The sequence below is a fragment of the Ovis aries genome, chromosome 26 (genome assembly GCF_016772045.2).
Source record: "Ovis aries strain OAR_USU_Benz2616 breed Rambouillet chromosome 26, ARS-UI_Ramb_v3.0, whole genome shotgun sequence".
Lineage (NCBI taxonomy): Eukaryota > Metazoa > Chordata > Mammalia > Artiodactyla > Bovidae > Ovis > Ovis aries.
In genome coordinates, this window is record NC_056079.1 from 14987965 (window position 1) to 15002795 (window position 14831).

The 14831-nt window shown below is 37.4% G+C and overlaps 1 protein-coding gene across 18 annotated transcripts in view; it reads right to left on the bottom strand.

The window, feature by feature from the left end:
• Window positions 1-14831, bottom strand: part of SORBS2 (sorbin and SH3 domain containing 2) — a 209376-nt gene that overhangs the window by 9011 nt on the left and 185534 nt on the right. The window lies entirely within an intron of this gene.

Consider the following 14831-nt stretch of genomic DNA (forward strand, 5'->3'; position numbering starts at 1 on the left):
GGGGAGTTTGGACATCTTCATTCAACCTTATTCTTCAGCATTTTCTCAAACAAGCAAAAAATAAACCACATGTAGTCTTAACAGCAAAGTATCCACATTCATTCTAATATACTTTTCCTTCACAGACAACATTTTCACATACGGTACAGAGGAACATGTCAGGAGGCAGACATGCCATGCTACATTTGAATTAACACTCTCTGTTCTCAATGTGGAGGAAACACATGCATTTTTAAAAACAGAAAACAGAGAGTTTTAAATTGCATGTAACAAACAATATCCAGGTAACACGTAACATTTTACCTGAGAAGAGAAATATTGGTAGAAATTCCCAGTGCACTGAACTCTCAAAAGAGTTTCCTTTCTTTTTAAACTAAGCATCAAGACCAGTATCTGTAATAGATACTTATAATATTGGAAATGACAAGCCTTTGAATCCCATATATCCACATAAATACTTCAATGAATGAAAGTTAACACGTTTCTTGAATATGTAAACTCAATGTCATTTATACCAACTGTCTAAATGTTACCTTTTAGAGGGGGAAAAAAGCATCACAGTTCATTCACAACACACTTCAAAACCATTCTCTTATAAATGATGGCTATGTGGTAAAAATGAGATAAATCAGAATCTGAATGACAAATTGCATGGCAATTATAAAAGTGATTCCTTATTGATGATTAGATTTTAGATCCCTGCAGACTTCAGGGTCAGTTCCTGGATCCTGGAGTTATAAATGGATAACTGAGAGACTGGGAATTCCCCCCTGCAAACTGTTCATCAAAACCCCACTGGTTCAAGAATGGAGGGTGACTCTGGGGTTTCTTTCAATCTACAAGTCTATAACCTGCTCCCTTCCTGCATTCTTCCTCCATTCCCTTCCCATCCAAGCTGGCTGTCTCACATAGAAGACTAGGTGCTTGTTACTATACTACTAACTCGATGGATGTGAGTCTGAGTGAACTCCAGGGGTTGGTGATGGACAGGGAGGCCTGGTGTGCTGCGATTCATGGGGTCTCGAAGAGTCAGACACGACTGAGTGACTGAACTGAACTACACTACTAAAACATCAAGCTTTCAGTTAATTGGAACCTAATATTTACCAGCAATATTCTTAGAAATCTCACTCAACAGTCTATGCATGGAATATATAAGATTAAAGAGTGGATAAAAATTGTTGGACACATGTATGGCTTAAGAGTATAATACTTAGCCTGTACATAAATGTAAAATAACTAACAATGTATTTATTATTAAAATTATAAAATATACTATTTAAAGATTGATTAAGACTAAATCAATTTAAATAAATGAAGAGGTAAAGTTAAGTCATTCTTAGGCCTACATTTCTTCAAGTTTTTGTTCAATCATATATATATGATATATTACATATATATCTTATGCAGAAATAAGATTTGTATTTATCAGTTGCTATTTATGTTTTATAATAATTTCCACTCTCCTTTTCTCAGTCTTCTTTTTCATTTTAAATCACTGCAGAATAATGTTCCCTCACATATGTATATATATCTTTTTTGATTGTCTTAGTCATCTCTCTCTCTTTTTTGCTTTTGAAATTAAGATTGATCTTGCCTTTTTCACTATCATAAATATCAAAGCTATAAACATTTTTATACAAAGAGTATTTTCTTCTTTTGAGCTATTCCTTAGAACACATTTCCAGGAGTAAGATTTCAGGCCAAAGATTATGCATTCAAGCCACATGATATTGCAAATGCTGGTGTTAGTTTCTCAAAAATACTACATTTAAAAATGCAACTTAGGAACATCTAAAATGCCATGTTTCAAATCTCATACCAAGATAGCTACTAGTTCTCTCACACACAAAAAGTCATAGCGCCATGTACAGTGCATAACAAAGTTATAAGAAAATAATATATGTTCTTGCTTTAAGAGAAAATGTTTTGTAAAATATATTTCATTGCGCTCTAAAAATGGCATGCCTATTTTCACGCTTTTAAACCATTCTGGTATTTTTGAGTTGAGTAAAAGTTTCACTTCTACATCATGGCATCAGTGCTTGGTTAAACTGGTTGGTCTAATTTCATTGCCGCCTCTGTTAAAATGTGAATACAACTTGAAAATCAGATTGTTAACATTAAAAAAATTTACTTATTACATCCCATATAGCACTTTTCCAGTGTTGTCATTATAGTTCTACTAGTTTAATTTCTTTGATTCAACTCATCTCCTAAATCATTTAAATGAACCATCTCTTTGCTAATTATGAAAGTCAGGCTTTTGCCAGAATCATGTGGGGCTACCTTAATTCCAGGGGCCTCTGTATCTTAATAATTCACGTTCCTGGGTGTGTCAGCCAGTAACATCCTTGTTTTTTAACCAATCTCTCCCAATACTTCCTTCATATCCTTTAAAGAACCCACCCCCACTTTTTTTTTTTTCCTGAATCACTAATTTTCTATACTGTTCACATACTCAGGCCAGGATTTATCACAGCTTTTATTAGCAGAGAAGTTCTGTATCTATTATAATAGAGAGTTTTAGAACTTTTCTGAGGTTACCTTTGATAGGACTCATCTCTATGTGAATGTGGATACCTGGGAACCAGTTACACCAACTGAAATAATTTATTTTAAAAGTATTTGGTCAGCAGAGGAGTGAGCAGTATAGGTACTTGTGAGGGCACGCTTGTGTCTTTCTGGCGTTGGCAGTGACTAACTGTGTGACCTTGGATACGCACTTCAGTTTCTTTATTGCTGAAATCAAGGAGTCAGACACAATGATGGTTTAAGTCATGTCCCCCTTAGGGAATCCATAAAGGAATCCATTTTGTCTCCATCACATAAAAGCAATTAATTTTAAAACAGTAATTAAACTTCATTTTTCAGGTCAGTAAACTAAAGCCCAAAGAAAATTTCTTTATACCACAAGCAGGTAAGAAGAAGGAACTGAATTATAATTTTGACTCCCTATATTGGATTAAAGATGACTATAGTCAAAATTATAATTCAGTTCCTTCTTCTTACCTGTTTGTGGTATTAAGAAATTTTCTTTGGGCTTTAGTTTACTGACCTGAAAAATGAAGTTTAATTATTGTTTTAAAATTAATTGCTATTATGTGATGGAGACACTTGGAAATTAACCAACGTCCGTTGTCACAGCTCTCTGACAACTGAACGGGTAACAAGGGAAAGACATCTGTGGAAATGGGATTCCTTTATGATGGAACAGATAGTGTGGGCTTATTAAAGTCACATCTTAATTTCTTCCTTTAGGCAAGTGTTTATGTTCTGTGTGGATACTCAACTGAACTGTTGTGGGAGGCTGTCTTTTGCTTTCCCCCTCCTGATGTTGAAACTGGGCACAAAGCTTGAGGCAAAGACCTGTGTCTGCACTCTATTGCCACCTAATGGTGAGTAACGGCAGCAACATGTTAAAAAGTGTTAATGCCTTTGGACAGCTCTCACCAAGTTCCTTCAGCCTGGAGTCATTTTGAAAGGCTATTTTAAAGACCACAGAGCGATGTGGAATACATATTCATCTCTGTTTCTGACCTGTCTCAGATTTTAAATTCTGAGAAAGGATCGGTCTTTAGCCACCAGTATTTTTGGTCTGTGTTCATTTGTATTTTCACTGTCTGCTCAGGCATTTCTATTACTCTTAACTTCTTAGCGGTTTTGTGATAAATATAGAACCAGATACATTAGTGACATTCAAGGCTTCCCTGGTGGCTCAATAGGTAAAGAGTCCGTCTGCAAAGCAGGAGACCTGGGTTCGATCCCTGGGTCAGAAGATCCCCTGGAGAAGGAAATTGCAACCCACTCTAGTATTCTTGCCTGGAGAATTCCATGGACAGAGGAGCCTGGTGGGCTACAGTCCATGGGGTCACAAAGAGTTGGACACAACTAAGTGACTTTCACTTCACAGTGAGTCTTAAGAGCACAATAAAAATTAGAAAATTCAATGAAACATGATATTTTTGTAGAATCCTAAATATTAGCTTTTTCCTTGACAATGTAGCAATCTTTTTTTTCTCTCCTAGTGTAGCCATTTTTTAGTGATGTCAAAAGCAGATACAAGAGAGAGAGGTTTTAAACACATGCTAATTTCGAAGCCAGAACCAACCACAAACCACTGCTCATAAGAAAGCTGGTTTGAAATATCCTAGAATCTCTGGTATCAGTAAAATATATACTTTTCTAGTTCAGATAATAAGTCTGTCCTAAAATTAGATAATTCTTACATAAATATTGACCTTTACTTTAAATACTAATGTGGAAAAATCTTGGAAAGAGCTATAAGCAGTTCTAGAGTTCATTCCCCCCCCCCCGCCCCCCCACCACCGGAAAATGTTAAGTGTGGTACTTTCCAAGCAGAATTAAAAAAAAAAAAAAAAGAAATTCTCTTAATAACAGTACCATGTTTATGTTTATAGATATATTTTTCTTCTTACATTATACAATTGTTTTAATATTTAAATTATTTTTAAATTGCAAAAATACAACTTTTCATAAATCTAAAGAATATAGAATATTTGTGTTTCATACAAATATGTATAATAGAACATATAAGCACATAATGTAAAAATCTGGCAAAGAAAAAACTTAAGGTGACCCAAAGCATACCATCTCACTGACCCAAGGAGGTTTATGGATGGGCCATATTAATTTTGGAAAATGCATTCTTTTTGTTTTGGCTCTGGAAAGCCCTTCCATGAGACTTTTTTCCTAGTCAACATTCCTCATTCGCTATGGCAACAAAAGAAGCAAAATCAGGTCTTATTATGCAAAGCAAAAAGCACAAAAATGGCCTAAACACAGAGAAGTATCTACATTTCTAAAAAACAGAAAAGGAAATCTTTTCCATCAAGCCCTTAAAAGCCCGCAGAACCACAACTTCATCATGTGATGAAACATGTGAGATTGGACCAGCATCCATTAAAATAGAAATGGGAGAGGACTGACTTATGCAGAGATGAAAATTCTCAAACTCCTCCACTGTCATTCTCAGAACTGATGGCACCAGTTAGAATCAATTTATTTTCAAGGGCTGTTGATGCTACAGAACTAAGTAGTCAAAGGGAATGTAATCTGACCTTTAAGTTCATTAAAAGCTCTCAAGAGACTGGGACACCCTGGAACCCAGAGAAGTAGCATTGGCTTGAAAGGGTCATGGAGCGAATGCAGCATATGTCAGCAAAGCAAGAAGATACTTTACAACAAGGATCATGGATTAAAGGAAATCCAAATAAACTGAACCACCCAGAAGCAGACATGCCCTGAAGGGTGTAAGTTCAGTGTGTGATTGGCAGCAGCTTTATTCTTTGCACTAAAAATAGCGGTGGGAGAGCGGTGATTCACACGAGATGGGGGGATTGAAGACAACATGTGCCACGCCCTTTTGTGTACTGAGGAGAATTGGGACATGTCTTTCTGGCGTTTGGCAGGCTTGCACACGCGCATAAAAGAGAAGCACACTGCTCACAGACGCAGGATAGGATTTCCGTGTTGATCTGACTTCGTAGCTTTTCATCAATAGATCATCTCCTTTCAAGGGTACGTCCAGTCCTACTTCCCTGGCAAAGTATGGCAATGACCACTAAGTAAGAGCCAGCCCGCCGAGGGCGGAGGGGTGGCCAGGAGCCTGGCTCAAGGTGGGGCGTTCTGACCCTACCCTGTGGGAACCGCCGAGCCCTCTGACAGGGGAGCCGGAGGTCCTCCTGGACATCACTGGGCTACGCGGAGGCTTACCCAGGACAAATACCTCGCTTTTAAAATCAGCCTGGAAAAGCCATAAGAAGTTGATTAGTTCTCGTCTTCATTATCCAGCCTTCAGAGGAGCTTTCTGGTTTCTTTTTTGTTCCCCCCATGCACACACAGCATGCCAAACTACCGAATAACAGAGCCGGAAGGTTAACGGTCCGCAGACAGCTCGCCTGGTGGCCCAGAGTTTTCACTACACAAGCATCAGTTGCTGCCTTAATAAGGAACTCACGAGCAGAGCAGAGAGACATTTATGGAGGGAAATTGGTATAGATGTCTGAATGCAATATTGCATGGCATGCAATATGCACCTGCAAGAAGTTTATGTCTGTTGAAATGCTTAACGATTGGTTTCTAGAGACTCTCAGATCTGACCTGTTTTCTTTGTGTTTGTTTGAATAGATCCGAGGTAAGATCCACGGACATTTCACTCAATATCCATCAGATTTCATAGATGGTGTCAATCATTTGTCAAAGGCAAACTTTCTAGTAAGACACATACGAACAAAATATGACTTTTCTGGAGGAAATGGTGAAATATAATTCAGAATGCTGTTCTAAATCCCAACACATTGTGACTGTTTTGATGTTCCTTCAAAGTAACATTTTTTAATACAACAGTGAAAAAGCTAACCTTTCCTGTGTGCCTGTCTGATTTTCTGTCCATTCATGGACTGAACCCAGCAGTGTATTGTCTAGTATTTGATTTGGCTTATGGGAACCTTGGGCTTCCCTGTTGGCTCAGATGGTAAAGAATCTGCCCACAATGCAGGAGACCAGGGTTTGATCCCTGAGTCGGAAAGATCCCCTGGAGATCTTCCCTGGAGAAGGGAATGGCAACCCACTCAAGTATTCTTTCCTGGAGAATTCCATAGACAGAGGAGCCTGAAGGGCTGCAGTCCACGGGGTCACAAAGAGTTGGACATGACTGAGTGATTAACACTGTACTGTACTATGGGAACTTTAGCAGGACTAAAGGACTTTTAAATAAAAGCATGTGGTTTTCTCAAATCTCATAATAGTTAGTAATGATTGACCTCCTATCTTCAGTCTCTGGGGATGAAATACATCAGGCACTTTTCTTTTAAGTCTTGGGGCAGAGAATGATTCACATTATCCAATATCCATTCTCTTCTTTGTCATCCCAGGAATGGAATCCTGAATGTCGGGTAGGCACACGGCCATTCTGAATAAAGTTTATTTTCCAGCCTTCCTTGTATCTAGATGTGCTCATGTGATAAGTTCTGACAGATGGGATACGTGCAATTACTAGCAAATGTACTTCAAGAAAGAAAGCATAAGCTCCCCTCCTCTTTTCTTCTTCCTGCTAGCTGGTTTGAGGAAGGGACTGTTGGAGCTGCTGCAGCCACTTTGGATCACCAGCTGGAAGGTTTTCATTGAGTATGGTGATTTGCCAAAATAAAATGGAGTCTCCTGATAAATATAGAGCAACATACCAATCCTGGGTGCCCTACATTTATGCATAAGAAATATATACTTCTACCTAATTATTTTGAGTTTTTTGGCACTGCAGCTGCCCCAATCTTGACTAATACGAGGTTTCTATAAACATCAAGAGTCATAGAAAAAAAAAGTAGCACTGGAGTGATGTGGATAAACAGCTGGAAAGATCATTTGAACATATTAGGAAGAATCAGGACTTAATTTCATGTTAGAAACTGTGTTCAAGGGGATCACCTTCTGCTGGGATGGATTTAAGGTGAGGAGACTTCCTTATGGTACCATAATAACTGAGTTTCTTGGGAAAAAAAAAAAACGAAGAGTTTTTCTATCTCTTTACAAAGCACCTCCACTGCAGTTTGAATCCATGGGCTACACGGATTTTTACAAAAGAGTTTTACATAGAATTGGAAGTTCAACTTACATCCAAGCTGAGGATTATAATAATTCCTTTTTGCAAAACATTATTTTCAAAAAGATGCTCAAAGACTAGAAAAAATATTGGATTCTGATTTATGTATCAAATTCTTATTTTATATGTACATTTCAGTCTTCTGTAATCTATAAAGTAGTGGCAACTTTTACAAATGATTTTGCATTGCATGTGACAGACATATTATCTCAGAAAATACTTTAGAAGAATAAAACTGCATTAAATTAATATGGATTAGGTAAAATAGTGGTTGACGAGTACTGATAAAAATGTTATAATGATTTCACACATACTATACTATGCCTACTAAAACATTATTGCCATCTTATTTTCTCTTTGTTTTTAGTGCTAGGTTACTTTTCTCCTTTGTAACGAGCATAATTTTTAACATTCTTGAAACAAGAGAACTAGGAAACCTTCTTAAAGGATTCACATCAATTTTTACTGTGTCAGATGTGGATTAAACCATAATGCTGCTGCTGCTGCTGCTAAGTCGCTTCAGTCGTGTCCGACTCTGTGCGACCCTATAGACGGCAGCCCACCAGGCTCCCCCATCCCTGGGATTCTCCAGGCAAGAATAGTGGGGTGGGTTGCCATTTCCTTCTCCATAATAATGGCCTAAAATTTGTAGTTGATTCAATTTGTATCTACACTTACAAGCATAAATTCAGTTGACTTGTATTCTTTCTATGAATAAAAAAATTGACTTATAAGAGTCTCAAAAAACTCAATAGGGGATTAAAATTAACATTTGCTCTCAAATATGAGATAAAAGGAGAAAAATAACTTAATTTTTCTGGAATTAATTATTTAAGTATTCTTTGAAAACATAGTTACTATGAATATCTCCATGGTCTCATATCACTTCATGAACTGAGACATAGAGAATGCATGAGATGAGCTTGGTTCTTGCAGGAGAATAAACCTGTTTAAATTCTGGTTTTGTCCTTGACACTACAATGGTGAGTGTTCCATCTCTCTAAATTAGAGAACTCCGATTCTCAAGTTACTTGCCCACTTAATGGCTAACCAATTGGCTGAAGAACAGGTAGGGAAAGGCAAGGAATAAATATTTTGGCTTTAAAAGGAAACCACACACACACAGAGAGAAGGCAAATTCTTAGTCTTAGACCTTATCTAAAGAATTATTATTATTTTAAAAATTTCCTAATTATTTCCTGCCAGCTAAGATAAAACCTCAAAGGGCAAAGAACAATTAGTCTTTAAAATATATTACATCCCCCCCCCGCCCCACCTTCCAAAGATTCCTTTTCTAAGTAAGATAAAATTCACATAGATGGACTATTTTGGCAGATAGATTTGGTGATTGGGGTTTGGAAGATTGCATAAATGGCATTTCTTAGGTGTTGGTGCTTTCTATTATTAGTTCAAAAACATGACCCTACCAGAGCCTTCGTTTTGCTTCATTTTTTTCCTTATCTGAAGAGGCTCTCATTCCAAGTGGAGAAGATTGCATGCGAGAATGAGTCATTATCTGAAGTCCTTTTGTATAAAGGAAAAGGTTTTGAGGATCGTTCTGAACACAGAAGTAAAACTTTTCTGTGATGGATTGATTTCATGCTGTGGTTCTCATTAAATGTCTTTCCAAGGTCAGTTATTAATTGTGTTAAAAATCTTTTATCACGGTATCCTAAGAGGGAGTTAAACAACCAGCAGAGCCGCCCGCCGGCCTGCAAGTCTCAGAGATGGGTGCTTTGTTAACTGCTACAAAAGAAACCTCCTTCCCACATCCCCATTAGTTTCCTGCAATTTTGTGGAAGAACAAGGCTCAAGACAGTCAGTGTCGAAGATCATCCAACCCTCAGGCTCTGCTGAACCTGCTGATTAGTTGGGAAACTTGGGAGGCAACGAGCCCACTAAGATGTAACAGAAGATGACAGGCATATAGCTGATGCCTTTAAACGGGGATGGTTCTCCTGCTGATCCTCAACTTAAAAAAAGAAAAAGTCTAACAATCACATTTTATTACTATACAAAGTTTAGCTTTTCTCCTCACTCTTAAGTATAGCTGCTGTGCAAATATATCTTTCAAATTTTCAGACAGAGGCCATGCTAATGATGTTAAAAGTTAGCAACCAAAATTGAATGACTTTTTAGATCTTGTAAGACAACATGACTCTAAAGACATACATTTAATTAATGAAGTTCATTGAAAGACATGCAATAAACCACACTCAAGATGCAGTTACCTTTAATTGTGGTGAACTTATCTCCTGTTGGTAAGAGTATTTAGGGAGGAGCGGAGATGAGTAGGGCTGGGTAGGCTGAGAGAATGTGGGGACCAGGTCAGAGACAGTGGCGAAGGAGGAATGAAAGGGAGGGGAGGAAAGCAGACAGCTGGGAAAAGATGTAGACGTTCGATGTCCCGAAGAGAATGAAGATGGCTTAAATATTGAGGAAAGACAAGATGCAATTATGCTTGTGTCCAGAATGAGGAGGTTACATGCTTTTCAGAGAATACCGCCCCCCAACACACCTAAATATTTTTAAAGTTACTACATACCCTGGGTGTGTGACATTTATGACAACTTCTTGCTTTGAAAGCACTAACTTCTGAATTTGATTCAAAATTCCCAGTGGGTTTGATCAGTTTCATTTTTCTGATATGAGGGGCTGGAGATCAGCATTCCCATAGTCTACAATTCCATAAGGTATTTGTGAGGTGGGGCCTTCTAACCATGAAGGGAAAAAAGTGTATAACCCTGCAATGACTGTCTGTAACTTGCTTGTGAAGTAGATCGCAATTTATGAAGAGTAGGTTTGTTACAAAGCTAGTCAAGTTAGGGCCTCTGTGCCTGTGTGTGCTTGTTGGGAACTGGCTGTGAAACTCAGCACCCGCTTCCTGAACACCATACCAGTGGTGCTGCCTACAGCCTGCAATAGCAGTTCCTAGGAACCAAGCCACGTATCTAATCCCATCTTAAAACTGATTAAATTGAAGGGAAAATAAGTTATTTAAGTAAGTGACTTAGAAATATTTTTTATTTACTGCAGTGAATGATCTCTATTGCTAAAAAGTGTGTTTATTTTATACAAATGCAGGCATGGCTGGGTTCTTTGTCCAGTTGACATTTCCTCACCTGGCTGGGGAACTGCCAAGACTCAGGGTTTTGTGGCTGTCCAGTGACCTAATGGACACTTACCATCGTTTAATCTCAAGAATACCCCATATAGACCAAATACCTCTACATTTGTTATTGGTAAGGTCTTAATAGGAAATTACGAGGTTTTAAAAGTGATTTTCATGATGGAAAAATGTTTCAAATAAATGAAATACACAAGAAAAAAATTGTCATTTTAAAAGATTTCTAAGTTGAGGAGCTATGGGAGAAAGTGACTTGCTTAGCAGCAGAATATGATTCATTGATTTGGTTTCATAATTTTAATATTTGCCAGTAGTCACATTTGCTTTTCTAATTCACAGATTAAATATTTGGTATATCAAGTTTTTTGTTTTTGTCTTTTTTAGAAGAGAGAAGCTTACAAGAAGCTTAAATATTTACAGCATTTCTCTCTTTATTGATTAAAATCATTGCCCAAGGCTCTTTGTTGGTAAGGTGAATATGCAGGACCCAATTCTTAAGTAGTTACCAACTTAAAAAATTATGTCTTCAGAGAGAATTGAAAGGGAACTGGCATGTATATATATATTTTTCTTTTCTTTCTTTCTCTTTTTTTCCTTCCTTCTTTTTCAGATTGCTGTTATATCAAAGAAATGGTATCTAGTTTTTACACTCTGGAGGTGAACTAATCTCTCGCTCTGTGTATCAATTTCCTCATCTGTATAGTGGGGATGAAAATAATATTACCCACCCTATTGAGTTTTGAAAAGTAAAGATGTATTGTTCTTAGAAAACTATTTGAAACTCAATAAGACCTCAAATATTAACTATTATTATTAATATTAAAATTAGACTTTATAAAAATGTTTAAATATGGATTTATAGTAATGAATAGCAGAATAACAATACATATGTATATCATTTTATTAAAATTTGATGTGTTTTTCATCCATCCTTCCACCTTGCCCTTATACTGCATGGTGCTGTGTTTATCGTGTGAAAACCATCTAAGACAATGTCAGAATTGATGTTTATTAATATGATTAACTGTCCTAGCTAATTGAAGTAAGACTGGTTAGTTCTTCAGGAATTAGGCAACATGAAAATACCTCATCTCTGGTTTTTGCTGCATTGCTGTCTTCCTTAGGGGCCCTAGGGCCTGTGAGGGTGGCTATCGGATATCTTGGGCAGTCATCTTTTCTCTCCTCATCCTCCTCTTCAATGTGCAGGTGTGACATCACCTCTGTGCCATCACGGCCACAGCACAAGGCATCTGGATCTTGAGATTCCAGCCCTCTTCGGTTGCCTGCCCTGACCCCCTCATAGACTTCCTCATCTTCCTCTCCAATGACAGGGAGGGTTTGGGGCAAGGGACCCAGGCCAGGGTGTGCGGAGGTCACAAACTTATCACCTAGGACCACCAGTACCTTCTCTGTGCCTGCGGAGCCCTCTCTCATTTTGGTCACATCTGCAGACTTGTTCGGAGGTGTCTTTCTAGAATCCGGGAGCATCATGGCCTCCTGAGGCCGCGCTGCAGCTGAGGTCGTAGCCGAATGGAGCAAAGGCAGCTGAGAGGAGCGGGCTTTGGCAGGTGTGGGTGCTCGCGGCCATGGGGGGAGAGTGGAGGGGTCCTCCTTAATCTCAAGGCTGATCTCCTCTGGGGTATCTGGTTTGGCTGGGTCAGCTGGTAAAGCTAAAGCACCAAGCTTCTCTAATTCATCCAAGAATTTGTCCAGAAAATGAGGCGGCGTTGGAGCTGAAGGATTTACCAGTGCACCCTTGGCTGGCAGGGACAGCCACCCCAGGGTGGTTCCCTGGAGAGCGTCACTATCTGGGTCACGTGAAGCTTTGTGCAAGAGAGGGGGGCGTGGTTCACTGGAAGCCAGCTTAGAGATGAGCAGGGATTATGACGTTACAGAAAACGTGAAAGTGAAAATGATGCATCAAAACACAGAGACAGAAATGCAGAAAGACATGGTGGTGAATATAAAAAATACGTTATGCTATGGTATAGATTGGCCGATAGCTTTTGAATTTAAATACACAAAATCCTTAGCATATTAATTAAAGATTGATCTGAACTATGCTAGCATTTGGAAAGGGCCCGTTAAATGTCAAATGACAAGGTAAAACTATCATAGAGATGATAAAACCAGGAAAATTATTTAGAGATTTAATAGACTACTTCTTTGAAAATAGGTTTCTAGATATTGATTTAATATAAACACCTCTGGAATAATGTTAATGTAGGATGAAAACCAACAATTAAGCCTTTTTTATTCCCAGACTTTGTTTAGTGTTCTTCCTGTGCCAAATCTTTTGAACTTTCATCATTTTCTCACTTACGGTTGTGAGGTGATTATAACATATAGCATAAACTATTTTTACATCATTATACGCTAACACATTTCTAAACGAATAAGTTCTGAGAAAGATTTTTTTAAGAAGAGAAACTTATGATCAAAATGACACTGAACTTACATAACTACTACTTCAAAGTTTAAAAAAATTCAAAGTAAATGTTTACACAGAAAGGGAGCATAAGATGTGAACAGGAGTAAATTTCTGGTAGGACTTCCATTCTCTTTTTCAAAAGCTTGACATTTTATGTAAACTAGTGGAGGTCTAATTTATGAAACTTAATCTGCTGAAGTACAAAAAAATACTTCTGTATATCTTAATATTACCACTGCATTTTGGATGTACTGAACAAAACAGAATTTTTATTCATTAAAAGTTTTTCTTGACATGTGCCTAGGAGCATTCTAATACATTTATATATTGCTTTTGGAGTCGGAAGAATGTTATATGCTACACATGTGAAGTATTTGAGAGGCTGGTGGAAGACATTTTACTTTGGCTCTTTCCAAGTAGATGATTGGGGTTTAGAAAGAAAAAAATCTTTAGGAGAGATTGCACTTTCTGGCTGACTGTTTTGAATGTCACTGGTGCACTCAGCACTCTTGGTCCTTGGGCCTTAGTATGGATCAGCGCCCAGTGCATTCTGCACTTAATTTTAACTTCTATCCTATAAGAGGAATGGGGTTTAATGAATTCATCTAGATTTTTTTAAAAAAAGGAAATGTGATGTCACATCACTGTGGGGTAGGATAAATGAGACAAAGCGTCACAAAACATTTATGAGCATCCTTATAGAAGATTCAAGACTAAAGGCTACATAGCACCTTTTAGTGCCAGGAATATGGCGTGGCTGAGGAAGAAAGGTCTTTAAATTCCATTATTGTCATGACTACCAACTACACCATTACTACCACCATTACCACCTGTTACTACTACCACTTCAATGCCATTACCACCACAGGCACTAATATACTTGTTAATGGGTTCAAAGTGCTTAGCCTTACCATGGGCTTGCTTCAAGTTAAATCGAGTACCCTGAGATACCTATACCACAAAAAATATACCTGTAGTACAAGTATCATATAATTATCTTATCTTCTAAAAGTATTAGAATTGGATTCTACTCTACTAAAAGCAGAAATATCAGAAATAATATCAACTTACATTTGAACCTCTCCTAAATAAAGATAGTATGTCTAAAGAAATGTGATTGGAGTGATTCATAAATCACAATGAATTCCCTTCTCTATTTACCAAGATCAGTTAGAAAATAGGATATTTAACATTTAGTTTATTTTGGGTGTCATGGTTTAGAAGTACATTACAGTTTTGTTTTTTTTTTTCTGAAAATGATTCGGTTCAAAACTATAGGAGTTTCCTTCATTTAGCCAGTGACATCATAGTATAGACTCCAGTTGGTGAACTGTTAAATATTTTTTGAAATTTATGGACATAAGCTTTTTAATGTGTTTTCCCCCAGCAGTGAGAATAAAAGACTAATTAGTTATTAGTGAAATTTGTACACATCTCTACTTATAAAATGTAGAATATGATATCCTAAGAAAAACCTAGGAAATTGAAAATACATTTAAATCATATTCACAACAAAGATCAAAACGTTGTGATCTAAACTATTACATTGCCAATATTTATTAAGAATTCATGGAAAAATTTCTTCTGATTCTTTCTTATAACCTTTTATTTGAAAGGACGGTCACTTTGAAATTTACCCAGGAGTTCTTTTA